Source organism: Phlebotomus papatasi, chromosome 3, assembly GCF_024763615.1.
Source record: "Phlebotomus papatasi isolate M1 chromosome 3, Ppap_2.1, whole genome shotgun sequence".
NCBI lineage: Eukaryota > Metazoa > Arthropoda > Insecta > Diptera > Psychodidae > Phlebotomus > Phlebotomus papatasi.
Window position 1 is genome coordinate 74,940,800 of NC_077224.1, and position 19,222 is coordinate 74,960,021.

The 19,222-nt window shown below is 33.7% G+C and overlaps 1 non-coding gene across 1 annotated transcript; it reads left to right on the forward strand.

Moving 5' to 3' along the window:
• Positions 1-18,399: 18,399 nt before the first annotated feature.
• Trnas-aga (transfer RNA serine (anticodon AGA)) lies at positions 18,400-18,472 on the forward strand. Its single transcript has one exon. It is a non-coding gene; the product is annotated as a tRNA-Ser (tRNA).
• The last annotated feature ends 750 nt before the right edge of the window (positions 18,473-19,222 follow it).

The following is a 19,222-nucleotide window of genomic DNA, read 5'->3' on the forward strand; positions in this document are numbered from 1 at the left end:
TTTAACTGACGATATATCAACATTTTTTAATGTTAATTTTACACCTCTTTAAGGGTAATATTAGTATGAAAAAGGGTAACTTTAACCCCTAGTACACTTAAAAAGCATAATATTTACACCAATTTCGGATCAATATTGCGGGGTAAAATAAACATTTCCGGAATGTTATTTTAACTTTTTCGGATTTCTCTCAGTAAAGTTGGGCAGCTTTAAAAGGGATATGGAAACTTCGTTTTTTTTTTTGCATTTCGTATTTTACATGTTCGTATTGCACATTTCGTATTTCGGAAACTTCGTATTCTAGTACATTTCGTATACCATTTCGTATTTCACATTTCGTCTTTCACGCATTTTATACAAACCTAGAAAGGTCTAGGAGACCGGGGAGGTTTGGGACACTTTTTAATGTTTTGACTTTGAGACAGTATTCCAAAAAATCACGATAGTGTATTACAATTTTATGTGGTCTATAGGACACTTATGGGTATTGGCTTTAAAAAAATACACGATAGAACTTGGATAACAACTGAATTTTCTTGGAGAAGATAAAACATTTAACTTGACGCTTTGTCCCACACCTCCCCGAATTGGGGCAGTATGGGACGCAAAAGGGGATGTTTGGAACACGTTTTTTCTCACATTATTTGCATTATTGGAGCACGTTAATTAATTTTAAATACTAGATTAAAAATATTTCTAATAGAAATAAAAATGTTTAATCTTTTATTTCATACTTAAAATATATATGAAGTACATATGAAGTATTTTTTCTTATTCTCTATCTACCTTTCTCCTTTCTTTCCTTTTTTATTCTAAATATTGCAATCATGATCATCAAATTCCTCAGGCGAGTAGATTTTCTTGCAACTTTTAGTTTTGAACTTATTGACTAGCTTATAGACGAGAGCTTATTGAATAAGCTGTCGCCTTGCCTTTTCTGGAGAACTTGTGAGAATTGTAGAGGATATTGCTCGAGAAATTTTCGAGAAAATAGTTTTTAGCGGGATTGGGCAAAGGTCGAATATCCTCTGGAGAAGAACTTATTGATTCCCAAGACATTGATGATTTAATTGTCTCTGTAGTTTGAGACAACTACTCAACTCAGGGGGGTAACATTAGCTCTGAAAACTGCGACCAGTTTTAGTGTAAATTTTTTCCTGTTTTCGTACACATTTCACGAGATATTTTCAGAACTACGTAGATTGCCAAATTGGGGTTTTCGGTTGCCTCTTCGTTATTAAATTGGCTTTTATTTTGTATTAGTATTTTTTGCTAATTCATTTTACAATGACAGAAAATAGTTAATAAACTCAAAAGTTTTTTCGGCGCGCTAGAAACATATGGGAAACATAGGAAACGTTCATGCCCCTGGCTCAACTGGTAAAGTTTGCACAAGAGGAAGATTTCCAGTAGAACCTGGGCATTAGACTTCATTTTGACAATAAAAAATTTCACGCCACCTACAATCTTGTCGAAAATCAACGCTCCATTCATCCCCTTTCAGGTGTCCCAAACATCCCCGCGTGTAGTTTTGGTTTTTAAAACCTTTAAGTAAAAAACAAGAGCGCCTGAAACTTTTATAAAAATATGTTCCCAGATTACACTGCTAGCTAATGAGATAAAAAAGTTTTGATTATATAATCGCTGATATAAAATAGTAGGTGAGATTGTTAAGAATATCACCTAATATAAAGAGCAAAACTGAGAAATCAAAAATATACTATTTTTAACAATTTATAAAAAAGTGTTCATACAATTAAATTAATAAAACCGAGGATATCCATTCTTTTAGTCAAGATACACCTTAATATTGTCTACTATTGACTAATGGTTAAATCCTATTTATTTAAAAAATTAATGAAAAAATCGCCTTGTCCCACACTACCCCTGTCCCAAACCTCTCCGGTCTCCCTTATTATATCCACTATCTGCAATAATGTGTTCAATCCTGATTTATTATTAGTGTATTATCCGATATTTTATGACCATTAAAATTAATCCATATTTGGCCTAAATAGCTGAGTAATCAAATTCAAAGATATATTTTGTATGTCTCTGTTGCTTCAGGAACCAACTAGGCAACTTTTAAGTCTAAACATGTCTGAAAATGATAAATTTTGTTACGGAAAGGAAAAATATGGGGAAAATTAAGATAATTTTTATAATCCTTGAGTTGACTTACAAAGGGCCTTCATATTAGATGAACGGTCAGATAAACAAGCTTTAATTCGATTTAATTAAGTCGAATTGATATATTTAACAATTTTGTCTTCTATAGAAAAATTAATGGATAAACAGATCAGTACCGTGATGTAGTTTTTACATGATATTCTTTACAATCTCAACTTCTGTTGTCCGTGAAATACAACCTTGGAATTTGGAAATTTAGAAATTTGAAAAATTTGGACCGATCGGGCACAAATTTAGGATTCACACGGCTTTGCCACTCATATTTGTTGATAAATTACGGATCACAACATTTTAATATTAAATAATTCTTGTATAAGGGCAGATCCTTTGTATATAATACGGTTTTCAGACGTAAGGTTTAGCCATATGGCTTAATTTCGCCAATTTCTTATCAAGCCAGGTCTTTCAGGAAATCGTAGCTTAGAATTGGATGTTAAAAATAAATAATTCATTATGTTATTGAAAAATCATTAAAAAGGGTTTTTTATTTAGAATTTAAAAACCCTTGGGAACTGTGTTAAGCCTCCAGTTTCAGTCTGAAACCCATTTTGAATTTCTGAAAATTAATAATTTTGAAATAAAATTGCATACAGCACTAATGAACACTTTTACTATTCGAACTCAATGAGAGAGCATAATTCATTTTGTTGGATAATGAGCTGGCGTGATAGATATTCTGTGGGGACACTTCCGGTAATCGCCAGTGGAAATTTATTCACCTCAAGAAGAAAAACAAATTTTCTGTCTTGCCCAGAGCTTTTAAAGCTCTGGGCAAGACAGAAAATTTGTTTTTCTTCTTGAGGTGAATAAGTTTCCACTGGCGATTACCGGAAGTGTCCCCACAGAATAATTCATTTTATTTTCAAGTCACTGGTCTGGAACTTACACGATAAGAGATAACAACTTCCGGTCTTTGGTTCCCCGCTCTATAAATCATTATCTAGATCTAGACAAATTTCACTAATCCCCCCAAAACCATGATTTTTTTGGGTTTGCTCGAAAACGACACTAGTGATATCTTTTATTTTTGGATATATTTTGGAGCTAGTCCATGCGAACATTTCATCAAGGACGTACGACCATGACGACCACATATATGACCGAATAAATTTTCGACATCGAAATTTAGAAGTTCGAATTTAAACCACTTTGGGGGGCCTATTTCTCAACGTTCTCACCCGATTTGCTTAAATTTGGAAAGTAAAACGGAAGCAAACTTTGATGGACAATAAGACGTTCGAAAGGATAATTCACGGAGAGGTCTACCTCGTTAATTGATGATTGATTAATTGATTTCGTTGAATTCCCAAATTCTGAAATTTCACCCAAATGCTTCTGAGGAGACATCTCTGAAGATTATCAAATTGCTAGAAGGGCAGGAATGGCTAATAAAATGGCATAAGAGATCAATCACTTTCTTGGTAATATCTAGATTGCAAGCAGATTTCTTGGAATCCAAAGAGCTTCTGCTCCGTGGAATCAGTCTCAATCGCGACAATCTTAAAGTGCCACAAAAGACATTTATGGTAAAATCAACTTATGCGCCCCCACGACTCCAATCATCGTGCACAGTGGAGAGATTCTTCAACTCTCTGTGCGATTTTCACGGTGGTGATGAAAGATGAGGCATTTCGCAATAACTGATGCCCACAAGAGAGTGGACTTTCTTGCTTCAAGATGACACTCTGACGATAAGTTTTCACTCTCCCGACCCAGGTGAGCACCATTTTTATTCATGCTAACAAATGACCTGAGCGAGGGATTATTTATTAGAACAGAAATTCCCGTTTTTCTCAAGAAGATATAAATTATTTTGCTGGACCTTCTAATCCAGATTCCAGCCGGATGCTCGAGCATTCTCATTCAAATGACAAATCGTGGCAAATTTTGTGGAGGAATTTCAATTGCTAAAAAAAAATAAATTTGGTTTTGCAAAACATTTCCATTTTAATTGCTCAATTTTGAAGTCTTATCTGCATTCTGATGGATATTTGAACATGAAAAAGTTCAAATTTGTAAAAGACATTTGAGAACTTGGTCACGATCTTTAGTTCTTTAGCGTTGAATAATCTTGTCGTTTGTATTTCGTGGACACGTATTCTAATTAACCTTCGTGCATTTTGCCGAATTCTGCAAATTGAGAATTGTTGGGTGCTTTTGAAGATGTTTTACTGGATAATCATCAAATTCTTTAGTGTTTTACAAGGAGGAATAAAAATTTTCCGAACATGATCCAAGTGTTTTAAAAATTAAGGTTTAAAGCAAACAGGTTTTATGAATACTTTGCTGATGTAGGGTAAGGTGGGATAATTTGGAATCATGTCTATAATTTGGAACTTTGAGATTTCCTAACAGTTTTAGATGAGGCAAAATGAAGAAAAAAAAAACAACGAAGAAGTGCTCGCGAATGTAAAATCTTGTACTTCTTCGTTGTTTTCTTTACCATTTTGGCCATTTGAAATAGTGAGAAGATCTCAAAATTCCAAAATAGATATGATTCCAAATTACCTCATCTTACCCTATTTAAAAATATTTTAATTTTACTTATTTGTAATGTACCGGTCGTACTGGGCTATGAAAACCGTTTTGTGTATTATTCACTTTAAGTTTATTCAATTTACAATGTATTGGAAAAATGTCCTTTAATTTCTGCACAGGGTACAATTTGAACTCGAGTCAGAGGTCTGACACCCAATAACCGAACATTTTTATCAATTTTACCACTAGACCATTAACGTATTTGAGTTTGTTAATTCATAAGATTTTCTTAATTTTTTAGAAAAGTAAAATAACTGGTTCATAGCCTAGTTCGGATTTATTCGGAACTATTTAAAATAAATACAAAAAAATATTTCCATCGGTATCGAAATACACCCTCGAAAATTACTTAATTTTTGACTTTCAAAAATTATTATGTGGCTACAACAATGTCGTTAGAATTTTGTAAAATATATTTAAAAACCAATTTGGATTTTGATAATTGAAAAATATATTTTTAGGACTGATTAAAATGTTCAATAAATGAGTAGGGATCGTCGAAGATCGGAAGTCGATATCTCTTACCTAGTGAATTTTATATAGGTCAAAAGACTGAAAATGAATGCAATTCTAACGATATTTTAAAATTTGCAATATTTTAGCTGTCTTTACGAACTTTGAAATATTTGAAAATATAAATTCATAACACTAACCTAACATAGCCCTCATGTATTATTTAATTATATTGAGTTATGCTTCATATGGAATCTTAACAAAACACGCTGTGAATTTTCGGGTATGTTTTAGACCGGTGTCGGCCAAAATCCCAAAAACCAAAATTTGGGACTCCAATATCCCGAAAAGCTAAAATCCGGGATGCCAATATCCCGTAAAGCCAAAATTACGAATAGTTCCAAATCCAAAATTCCGAATCAGTCGAAATCCGGAATGGGTCAAAATCCCGAAAAGCTAAAAAGCCATAATCTAGACATGATCAAATCCTTAAAGGGACGAAATTATACTAAAGTGGCTATGATACATTTAAGAATTCGCGATTTTTGCTTTCGGGATTTAGTTTTACGGGAATTTGGCTCTTCGGGATTTTAGCTTTTCGAGCTTTTGGCTTTCGGTATTTTGGCGTTCGGAATTTTGGTCCATTCGGAATTATGGATTGCGGGATATTGACATATTTGGAATTTTGACTTCTCGGAATTTTGACTTCTCGGAATTTTGACCTTATTCAGGATTTTGGCTATTCAGGATTTTGATCCATTCGGGATTTTGGTTTTTGGGATTTGGTGTTCGGGATTTTGGTCTTTCCGGGATTTCGACCATTACGGGATTTTGGCGTTCAGGATTTTAGCTCACGGAATTTTGACCAGGACCGGTTTTAGATATTATGCAAAAGAACGTATAATCTACATACTTAAATGTCCTTAAAGTTTCCGCAATAGTGGTTATTCAAGATCAACATTTCAAGGATTCTATAAAGTGTACTCAACTGATTAGTGAATATTTTTGTTTGATCGAAAGGTCTTGGAATTCTTGATATATCTGAACCGGTTATATCGCCTTTAGACCTGCAAATTCTAATCAGATATGGGGACGTGTTGATTTAAGACTAGGCATTAAGAGCAAATGATACAAAAGATAAAAAAAGGAAAACTTTAAAATTGCTGGTTATTTATAATTTAGAAAGATTCGGGAACCAGACTAAAAATTTCAGTCTGAACCCAGTATTAGGGCTCAAATAAACTCAGGCTGATCCTCGAGAATATTTAGTCTGAAAAATTTGACAGTAAAATTATATCCCAAACTACCATAAATGAGGGCTAGGACCATCGATCAAAGGGATCAAAGGCTTTTTGCAAAAAAGTTTCCTTTACCTAATCCTTCACTGGCCAATACGAGATCGAGCATTTAGCAAACCTGAAAAGCTTTGCCATGTCTGCCACTTCTTTTTATAGTTTCAATAATAATAAAAAGCTAAATCTTTATTTTTTGCCTTATTAGAATGAATGTCTGGCTTGTATCATTGTAATTGTTTTCTTCAATTCCATTACGTCCATTACAGTATATTTGGAATTTCCCAAAAACCTAATTTTATATTATTGTCAATTCATATATTTTCCAGTTAAATTTATTAAAAACATCTCTTTCATAATGAGTTACATTTCATTTAAGCTCTCCAAATGAGAAATGAAATACACTCACTGAAAATCAGGAACATTTGCAGTGTTGCAAATGTTATTTTGGGCGGTGTTTTTGGGTGGTCAAACATGTTTCCAAGAAAAGAAACTTTATTAATATCATCTTAAATTTGTGTGGGATTTTATTGTGCGATCATATGTTGATTTTTTTTACTCTCTCTCTATAAACATGTCCCAAAAGGTGTTCATGTGAAAAATAATCTCTGGCAATATTGAAGCATTTAACTATAATAAATCACATTTTGTGCTTGGATGGGAGCTTAGGAAATGCTTGAGGAGACGTTCTTCGGACATGAACTTGCTTTTTTCGCTCCTTTTGCCAATTTATTTCAGAATAGATCACTATCGTTCTGTCCTTTAGTGAGACAAAATGACTGTAGAAGGGAAACCAAACGTTGATAAAAAGTGAAGATATTATTTAAAAAAAGAAAGAAATACTGACAATCTTTTGTGATTTATGGGATGTACCTCATCACAGTGTGTCGGCAGAAGCTTGGTATTTTCACCTCAAGTGTCGTGTGTTTATGTGAAAAAGGGACTTTTCGCGCAATTGATGATAAATCACAGTGAAGAGATATGGCTTGAGGCCCTGAAAATTGAACAGAGACACCCTCGATCGGTGATTCTGCAACTCCAGCAGTCGTCTCTGAGGTCATTTGCGGTATGTTGTAAGATTGGTTTTAAAGAGTAAAAGTGGAGATCAACCCACGTGATTTGTGTGCGCGGTGTTGCCGCCTCCAAAAGCGAGAAGTGAGAAGATTACACGGATATAGGAGTACAATATAATAGCTCTTAGCGCCAATTTAGTATATTCTTTTTTTTTTGTTCTTAGTTTATTTCCAAGCCCAGTAAGGCTAGATGTTTGTGTAAGAAAAATTCTCAGGATGTAGCATTTGAGATTTAAAGGGTGCCATAAAACACATAATGCTCAAGAGTTGATTTTCCTAGATGGCGCCACAAACAATCGATGATCCTCTTTCCTATTGGAGGAAAGGATTCTCTCATAAGCATGTGAGAATCCTCAAACATTTCCTACCCTTCAGTCGGGATCAAACATTGTCAAAGTGGTTTTCGCAACTCCCTGATGATTGACTATAATACTTTCCAAGTGACCGATAGAACTTTTGATACCTTTTTTGGTATCATATGAGGCGCTCAGAGCAAAAAAACTCTAAGTCATATGCATTTCCCTATTAAAATATCGTTTTTTTTGCTCTGAGCTCCTCATATGTCGGCAACTTGCTACCGATACACAACAAAAAATAGTTAAAACTTCTTAGCTAAATTCCCCAAATTAAGACGATATCGTTCTAATACTCTACCACAATTTCGTATTGGAAACTATAATCATTGCTTTGAGTAATCGATCTTTCTGTTACAATTATTGCTACGAACGAATTGCTATATTAATCGTTTTACTCCTAGTAGGGCAAGACTTTCAGGCTTTGCACACATTCTAGCTTCGAACACTTTATATATTTCCCATATACCTTTAATGAGTCTGACTTATTTTTTCAGGAAATATGAAACATAAAGCTATTAAAATATGCCATAGATAGGTCGTCATTCAGATTCATTAAAGGACTATGTAAAAAAATTTGAAGTGTTTAAAGCCAGAGTGTGTACGAGTCCTGAAAGCCTTCCTTTCGTTAAAAAATTAACCCTTCTGAACTGAGCTGAGGGGCCAAAATACCTTACACTGCTATATTCTATTCAATATGTATCTGACGAGTTTTGGATCACTTAATGAACTTTTGTAAACGTCACTCTGTTAAGCTAGGAGTGGTTGCACTCACGTCACAAAAAAAACTTATTGCAAGTTATATATATAGCCTTATATTTAGGAAAGATTGTATCCTTTAGGCATGTAATAAACTTCAAATTGAATTGAGTTCTACGTAGTTACAGCTCTTCTGGTGTTCGTTAGAGAATTCGTTTCTTTTCAAAATGAAAGACTTTGAATTTTTACCAAAGCTTTCGACCTTACCAGAGAGAGGGGAGCCAGTAGACAAAGCACAGGGATTCTGAACCCTGGAGAACAATGCCGCTGGAGATATAAAAGATATTCAAAGATCTCAGTTGAACAAAGACCTTAAAACGTAGAGAACATACTAATAGTTTAAAATTTTTGTAATATATCTAAAATTAGTGAAAAAGTCCAAATAAATGTTAAAGTGGCAAAGTGTAATTGTTAGCAGACGAAAGATGAAATTTCAAATTGTAAAACGACTTCAATTGAGAAAGCAGAAGAGTATAAAAATTGTCAAAGAATGATTCTAAAATAGAACATTCGTTCAGCTCGAGAAAGACCAATACTAAGGGTCGAAAGCTTTGGTAAAAATTCGAAGTTTTTCAATTTGAAAAGAAACGAATTCTCTGGCGAACATCGGCAGAGCTTAAACTAACTCTATTGAGAGCAATAATGAAAGATCTCGTGAACTTCCACTCTTGAAACATAAATTTTTAACATTACATATCCTAAACTCGGTTTAGAAGAAAGTGCGAAAAATGGGGATACATTTCTTCCACTTCTCTCCTGAGACTTGATCCTTTCTGATTTATTGGATCGATGCTATATTAAGTGAAATATAACGTCACAGGTCATGAATTAACCGGCATAATGGTCAATGGCCAATGGCCTCAATTCTGAGACCAAAATCAAGATCAAAATTCAGAATACGAAATCTTGATTTTGAAAATATTTGACAGCTTGAGTTTTGATCTTGATTTTGGTCTCAGAATTGAGGCCATTTTCCATTGGCCATTGGCCTCAATTCTGAGACCAAAATCAAGATCAAAATTTCAAGCTGTCAAATATTTCCAAAATCAAGATTTCGTATTCTGACGCGAAGTATTTATGGAACTTAAAATGTCTTAACTAAAAACCAAGATTTCAAGATTTTCCACACTTAACGAAACGTCACTTCTAACAAATATCTTCATTTCTCTGTTGAATATGTTGAAATTTCATCATATAAATTAGGAAAATTAATTATAGGTTGTATTACGTAATGAGAGGCCATAATCGGAATTAAAAGGAAGTGCAAACAAAACTTGTGACGTGTGATAAGCCTCTTGAAATGTTTATGAAAGATGTGATTCTTTTGCAGGTCTTCTCAGGGTGTTGTACGTCGATACATCTAGAAATGTGTACCATTTCGATTAAATTACAATATAAAACACAGTATTTTTCACAGCAATTCTCTTTTTGTATCATGTTTTATAGAAATATTCCTTATGGAAAACGATTTTCGCATGGAAATCTTCGAATTGTTAGTATCTTGAAAATCCCAAGCACCTCCCCGATGTTCTTGGAATTATTTCAAGAAAACAAGAAATTTGACGTTTTGAAATCTTGAAGTATTGGTTCCAGAATTGCAAATCTTGATTTCCACACGGTTTGTGTTTTGGATTTCAAGATTCCAAGACATTTAACAAATTTGACATCTTAATCTTAATTTTTAGATTTCAGAATACCAAAATCTTGAAATTTTCTTGATCTTGATCTTGGTCTCAGAATTGAGGCCATTGTCTCTACTTCTGACCAAAATTATGATCAAGATTTTTTCATTTGAGCGTCTCGGTATGGGCTCTTTCCGATAACGGTTTAAAAATTCGCAATCGATGGCGCTTAAATAGTTTAAATTTCAAACTCACTTTTCTCAAAGTAGATGAAATTTCCAGTGTATAATGGCCCCTAAACACTAGAGAAATTTATGTCCATATAAAGCTAGTTATAAGTTATAAGCATTTTGGGCGTAAACTAGAAGAGATAATGAAGAACAGATGGTATTTTTTAATTTATTGTATCATATTTACTCTAGAAAAAATTATCTCACTACTTTTTTTTTTTAGCATATTTCAAAATTAGACTTTAGAGAGTTAAAATGAAATGGAAAATGTCAAATCGGTTTATGACTTCTAATCATAATATTTTAGTTTTTGGGCAATTTTTTATAATTCATGATTTTCATTTTAATTAGGTATTGATAAGCTTTTTAATAACATTTCTACTCCTGGACTTACCAATAATGCCAAATTTTAGTTTAAATATGGAGCATATTCTGGTCTACATTCCACCGATCATATTACTCCTCCTATATTTATTTAGACTTGCACTTGTATATTTGTATCTATTCACAAATTTGAAAGAAATTATAAATTTTATCTTTATAAACAGCTTTAATAGGTATATAAGCTCATTTTTGAGTTTCCTAGATGGCGCTACAAGCAATTGTCGATCTTCTTCGAATTTTCTCGAATTATTAGTTTCTATGGTACTTTTAGTTCAATTTCTTTAATTGTTTTATAGTGACCATCTTTTTGGATATTAGATTGCAAAAGATTTGGGGATGAGAGGTTAAAGAAATCCCACCCACAGCCTTTTGTCCGTTTTGTCCGGAGGAAGATCAAAAAGGCATTTTGGGTAATGTGTTGTCACTCCAAGAAGATTAGTTATTTTATACCGCACAATTTATTACCCTTTCCATAACAAGGATTTGTCACATTTCATTAAATTTTCCTTATGGCTATTGAAGGTGGAAGAAGAATGTTTCTGTGGCTATTTTTTTATTTGTCTGGTTTTATTAGTTGTGTGGTTGGACCGTGATCAATTCTTTTATAAATTTTTTTTTTCAACCGAACTTTGCCAGAGTTCAGGAGGTTCAATGACTGAAATTTTTCTGCGTGATAATTATAAATGGACATAGAGGAATATCCAAGAGTTTTGTAACCTTCTCTCACCTTGTCGGCGGCCCAGAGATGCGGTTTTATGAGAGAAGTTCTGGATGTCTGGGATGAAAATTGATGCAGAGCGCGGAGAGATTGAAAAACGTGGTCAATACCACCCCAAAAGATTGAGTGGAAAGTGAGATTTCGTGATGTTGGGTATACCACAAGAGTGGTTTCCACCTTGAATCGAGCTGAAAAACACCCACAATTTGTATTCCCGATGAGTAACTTCATTGATTCACTCAATATTATATTCACTTATTCCAAAGCCAATATTATAAATTCCCCATTTCAACTTCCATGCAATTTGCTATTTGGTGGGCATGAGATCAAATTTGATTTTTAAACATATTAATCAGAAATTGAGAGTTGGGGTGAAGAAAAGCTTCATATACCGCACTTCAACCTCTTGGGGTTTTTTATTGTTGTTGTATTTTGTGGCGCAAGGTTAGTAAAATAAATCAAAAGATGAAACTTGGAAGATCCCGATCAATGTGCGCGCACCTTGTTTTAAATATTTATTGAATTAATGAGTTTTCGCAAAGTTATCTTTCCACACCATCCTCTTGGTTCTTTATTCTTTTGGATTCTGTTTCTTTTCTTTTTATCTTTGACTCGTGCAGATGAGCTTTCAATTTTTCACCAACTCAGAATCATGTTGTACAGAAAATTTATTATATTTAATGGTTCACAAGTAAACAAAATTTTCTGGCCATTAAGAGGGACATGAAAAAGGTATTTCAGAAAAATATTTCTGACAATAATTTTTTAACTACCCTCTTAGAATGGTAATTCTTTGTTGTAGCAAAATATCCCAAGAAGTCTCTTCTAAAGGAATTGAGATCAATTACAAGATCATGCATGTGTAGCTTCTTCTCGTGAATATTTATTGAGATGTTGAGGCGTTTCGCATTTGATGTTGCCTTTTTTTTAAATCTTATGCCGCAGCATGAACAATTATTTGTTTTAATAAAAAAATTATTAAGAGAGAAATGTGGTTTGGTCTCAGAAAATTTCAGCTAAAGGAATTTCCTGGGGTTTTGTGAATTTTTAATGTGTTCCTCATTAAATGATCTTTCACTCCCTAAAAGCCAAATGACTCCAAAAAATGCCGTGGAATTTTTATAAGAAGTCCCCGTGTGTAAATTATATATTTGTCTCACATTTAGTTGGATGCAATAAATAATTACCAATGGTTGGGCTTTTTTTTTTGGGTGTTTGACCAGTGTGGTTTTGACATGGAAAAAATTATGTTTATGGCAAAAAAAAAGGCGCTAAAGAGTGACACTGAGGAAATTTATTGGGAAAGAAAACGGTGAATGTGAGACGGGAAGAAATCGTTATTTTATATTCTTAACACGGATACCTTTAATTGCTGGAAATCTGTAGATTGATATTATATGGGAGCAGGGCTATTGTAATTGAATAATTTCTTATTGTACATTTATGAATCTGACATTTTGCTAAGTCAAATAAGCCAATAAAATGAGGATGGTTACAAGTCGAGTGTAATGGCGAATAAAAATCGTGTTATTTATAGAATTCAGTTTGTATTTAAATAGTTTACATAAATCTAAAAGTTTTTATGACTTTTTTTATTACTTTTACTGAATTCACACTTGTAGAATGCAATTTTAAAACCTTTAAAACACACTAATTTGTTTTATGCTCTAACAATTTCCTCAAACATATTTTTAAAGTTGCAATACTAACAATCAATGAACTTATTGAACTTATTTTATTCTGAATTTTAAATATTATTAGCATTTGGTGAGATTTTTATATGTATAGAGTAATGGTAAAACGTTTAAGACATTCCTTACACAGTTTTTGTTTATTTGCGTAATTTATTCAATATTGAAGGTATGAATAGATGAGTTTAAAACTTGTAACAAAATTTAAATATAAAAAAATATATAAAAGTAAATGGACAAAAGGGCTGTCATCAATCTTTTGGATATTTAGTTGCTTATTTGTATCTATCAAATACTACATATTATAGGGGAGACTGGGGTGAAAAGTCACAAAACGGATATTTTATTTTTTTTACAAGCTACTCGAGCGCTTCAAAAATTTCTAATTAGCGCAGTTTTATAGGAAATTTACCACTCTACAACTTTGTGAAAGTAATTTTCCTCTATTTTGTAAGGAAATACGTTTATCGAGCCAATTTCTAAAAGGTAATTTTGTGACTATTCTCAAAAATTCTGGGGCAAATAGTATCAGACATTGGGTTATATCATATTTTGATTCGCTTCATTACGGGCTTCCGTAAATTTGAAAAAATACCTAGAGGACATATTTTCATAGAATATTTATTCATCTACACCTTTGTAAAACACCGTTTTCTCTACGAGAAAAGTGAGAAAACGAGAAAAGCGCTTTACAAGCTATTTTAGAAAAAAAAACACAAAAGACTGCAAATCGTTTGACCAATGCAAACAACAAGCGGCCAGATGCGGAAATGATGTTTCTTCTCGCCGTAAGACATCAGAAATTGCTTCGGTCTTTGTTACTTTTTACCCCAAGTGGTCATTTTTAATAAAAGAATTTCTGGAGAAAAGAACTTTTATGAAATTCTAAAATAGATAGCGGATTCGTATTCAAATAATCCAAATTATATAGAAAATATTCACCAGTGTATCAATTTTAGAAAATAATTAGGTAATAATTGTTATCTTCTGCAAGGAAAATATTTGAAAAATAGGGCTAAAAATTTCGATATTTTTTATTTTCTAAATTCCTTGTTCGAATTCTAAGAAACTTACGGCATTGAAGAAGGTCTATGGAGGTTATCTATAGAAAAAATTTGAGCCGCTACCTTTTTTACCTTGGAAGATATTGAATTTTCAATTTTTCGATTTGTGACTTTTTGCCTCAGTTCTCTCTACACAAATTTGACGATTTTGGGTAATTGGTTTCCGTGCAATCAAAAATATGAATTCCTGAAAAAATTTTTAGTTACTTCAGTTCTTCTTGTTTTGCAATGCGTCGATTTTGATAATATTTTCCTTCATTCTCTTTTCTGATTTGAAATCTGATTGACAAATAAATACTGCTCTCAGATAGTTACACTATATCAATGATTTTTGTTATAAACTTTTATTAAAAATTTAAATTCAGGTCGTAAAGACGCGTGTTTTATAGAGGCTCTCTGCTTGAATCCCATGATAAGATTTATGATTCTAGTATTTCTAGCACATTGTTTTTAATAGTTTAAATTTATATTAAAATATTACTTAGACTTAGATCTTGATTTTGTTGTATAATGCAAATAGATTTAAAGCTTACGATTTTAAAGAGAGATGATTGCTTTTACTTAAGCCAAGAGACGATCAAGTCAGAAACTAATGGGAATGCAGTCTAATCACTGTTTTGATTATAATTACGTTAAGCAATCTCTCGGCTTAAGCCATAGGAGTGTGCATAGCACATATTTCGTACTTTCCTACGCACGTATAGAATACTCGCTTTATGCTCGTGTGAGCATTACTAGTGCCGATAAATCATATATGGAGCAGAGCTTAATTTGATGCCGACTGTGAAACAATTGGAAGGCTTTTTCTATTATTATAAATCGTGTCGAGACACTTTATTTGCTATTACAATGTTCCCCGTGTAGGAAGAATCTGCTGATCGTAGATCGCGCAGGTACGCCTTCTCCGTAGTGAATGCTTCTTCCGTGCTCCTTAACGTTTTTTGGGTAAAAGGCGGTGCATTTTATTGCGTCTTATTACAGTGAAAATGTCTTTTTCTATATATCGAATGCTTGCATCAGGCGGGACTCGAATTCACAGCTGTGAGAGTCGAGTCAGAGATCTCACCGCCCAAGAGTCAACGGTCTTACCTTGTTTTCGTTATTTTTTAGGTATACGTGCTCGTGATCACATTGTGATCGTTGTGATCTACCATCCCTTCTGCGTTTGAGAGCAGTCTTATTTGTTTTCCGTCTGATTACTGAGACCGGGATACTTAGCTCTATTTCTGTCTTAAAAAGGCTTTCACTATTCGGTGGGGGGATCTGGGTTCCGAGAGCTTAGTCGAGCTAGCTTCTGCGTACTATTTTCGTCAAGTGGTTGTAATCTGCAACTTCCTTCCACCGTGCGCTAGGACTTTACAGCCCGACATTTCTGGTGCATTTCAACCGCGGTAGTGTACTTTCTTTTTTTTCTATTTTAATTTTTTCTGGCTTAATTTTGTTCATTTTAAGGTTCATCAATTTTTTTTTAAATGTAAAATGAGGTTTCATTTTACAAAATACGTCAAGCCAAATATAATTTCAATGGTACAATATAGGGACACGCATAGGGTCCAAATAGACTGAGGCTGATCATTGGGAATATATAGCTTGTAAAATTTGACAGTAAAAATTTATCCCAAACTGTCATACACTAAGGGGTCCGGATAATCGATCGGATCTTTACATAAATTTCCATTACTTAATCCTTTATAGCCAAATTTTACAGGCTAAATATTCTCGAGGATCAGCCTGAGTCTATTTAGGTTTTCAGACTTGCAAAACCATGTTTTTGGGATTGCTCGAAAACGTGTCGTGCGTTTTTTTTTTCATTTTTAGAATATTTTAGAGATTACCCAGGCGGACACTTCATCCCTATACGAAAATACCGTTAAATTATTCCTAATAACGGGTTTTCAAGATCGAAAGTTTAAAAAGCTCTAGAGAGCGCATTTCTGAACCGAATAGGTTTATCTTTGAGCTCGTATAAGACGGTTTACAATTCGAACATTGGACGCTTTAATCAATAGCCGTAATGATGTTTGGAACGGACTGGTTTTCGGGATCAAGGTTATTTAGTTTAAAGCTAGTGTAACATGCAGCATTTTGCAAACTTCCCTCATCTTCCAATTCTTTTCATTTCAAATTTATTGCATTGAAGGAGTCACTGTTAAATTTACTTAATATTTGAGTAATTCACAAAACAAACCCGTTGATTAATTTCCTCATCCACAAACAATATTGGTTGTATGATATTGTTGGTCTCTTGAGGTTGTCTTCCAACACTGTGCTGTTTGGTTCGGCGCCATGGTGAGACAAAGTGAGGGTCTGTCCGTAGAACAAGAATCACATTTCCGCGAAGGAGTTTTGCGCGTTCACAGCTGAATTAATTGGATCGATTCTTATAATTTCAGCTGACTTGAACCAGTAGAAGGTATCTTGCTAGTCGCGTGGGTATTTTTACTTGTTTCTCTCCATTTCATGTTTAACATACGTGTGTACTATGGGATGTGATTGAGAATGTAAGGAGACAATCTTTCGGAGAGTCAAAGCCAAGAACTAAATAATTTCGGGGGCGTTTTTGCGTGGTGTAAAAAACTCGTTTATTCCATCATAAGGCATAAGAGACAATCTCCTATCGTGAGACGATGGAATTATTTAATAATAAATTTTCTTCTCAATTTTATTTCTTTCTCATTTGTCACAGATCTTTGGTCATTGTTTTATGACCAAACGAATGGAACTCTTGAGATTATTCAAACAAAAAGAGTTCTTGGGATTAAATATTCTCTGCAAAAAAAAATCACGTAATTCTAGTTAGTGCTAATATTCTTTGGAGGTGTTTTTTGGATTTTTCTTAACACTCAATTATTAAGGAAAGAAAAAAAAAACTTCTTTGCCCACTTACCAAGGTCGTTCTTTGCTAATTATTGCAATTCCATTTGATATTCTCACTAATTGAATGTGTCTTTCGTGCATGAGCTCACCTTAAATGACAACTTGCACAAAATATTACTTTAAAAATTTTTCTGTAAATGCGAAAAAATGGGAAAAATTTGTGGGACAGGAGGAGGTATAGTGGAACAAGATTTTACACAAAAGCTTACAGTATTTGCTTAAAGGTCGTCAAAACTCCCACACGAGAGAGACGCATGAGATTGAATTTCATTATACTCGATCGAGAGTCACATGCAAGACCTAAGTTATTTGATGGAGAACACAAAAAAGTGTTCTTGGGCTCTAATGTTTTTTTTTTGAAATTGTCGTTGATGAATTTTATGTGGATGATTCTTGAATTTTTGGTCAATGTTGGAAACCCTTTTGATGAGCTTGTTTTACCATACGGAAGCTGTGATTCTTTTATAGGAAATATGATTTATGAAATGTCAGTTAATTTGAATGAAGGTTGAAACGAGTTGAGACTTTCTGCAATTGGTAGCATTGGTAAAGTAATACACACTTTGGACTTTAAAACCGTTGCTTTAGGGTATTTCGTATGTGGGCGAAAATTTGACCTAGATGACCTTCAAAATTTAGTGCACTCCTCTACTAGAAGATATGAACGGTATTGAACGGGAGACGTGTAGATAAAATAAAGTTAACGTTAATAATCCTGGGTTTGACTAGAGGAGAATACGGGGGGGGTTCTAGAAGACCCCAAGTTGCTATCTCTAATCGTTTGGCCTCTAAATAAGTGTGAAGGTTTTTTAATTAGCTTATGTTCTCAAAATTCTTATGATCCATTGCTAAAGAGAAGGAGTCTAAATAACTCATAATCGATAGATTATTTTGCTTTCCCTCTGTAAAGGAATGAAAGAATAGTAGATTGTAGAATTCATAAAGATTTACGAATAATTTTACGATATATATTTTCTGTCTACAATACTTAGATTGATTAAAAGAATATTAGACATATAAGAAGTATTCAAAGCAAGAATATGTACGAAGCTTACATACATTATTTGAATATCAAACGTTCTTTAGGATAGTGAACTATAACTATGCACGTTGGCAATTAATTGAGATCAGTAGCAAAAGACAGTCAGAGCCAGTGTCTTCATAGCTCAGTTGGTAGAGCATTCGCCTAGATTGCGAAAGGCCCCCAGTTCAAGCCTGGGTGGAGGCAGGAATTTTCTCCTGTCTCTATTTGGGTTGAATTGTGAGTTGGGAGCACTTGTACTGATTGTCGCTCTCTGTGCATAAACACAAAACTTTTTGGGCTTACGTACCAAGCGAACAGAAGTCTGTTCAATCACTTTCATTATAACTTTTGACTTCCAGTGATATTCGAATTTAAAAATATTTATTGTGGGAATAAGCCGACGTTAATTGCAATCAACAATACGAAAACCGGAAGTCATCGAGAAGAGACAATCACTCAGGGAAACACATCAACTATCTTCAGAGCTTTCGGCTGGGTCTCCGAAAGGTCTCGGTGGTCAGTGCTAATAAAGAGAAATTTCCAGAAAGACCCAAGACGAAGAAGAAGATCCGAAAATTGTGCCATGTATTACAAAAATTTTAAAAGACAGTGTAAGAATAGTGCCCCCGTTCCCTCTTATGCCCTGGTGTAATCCTGACCAAAACCCTGAACGAGTCTCAGAGAAAGATCGCAAGACTTGACCACTGATGAAGGCTTGGAGACCGAGCCGAAAGCTCTGAAGATAGTTGATGTGTTTTCTTGAGTGATTATCTCTTCCCGACGACTTCGGGTTTTCTCTATTGTTGATTAAAAATATTTAAAACAAAAATATGCTCAATCGGAGATAATTGATTTAACCGCAGCATCACAGAAGCTGTGATTATTAAAAAATCACAGCTTAAGAGAATAGCCAATTGCGAAGATGAGTGGATAATTTAATTTGTTTAATTTAAA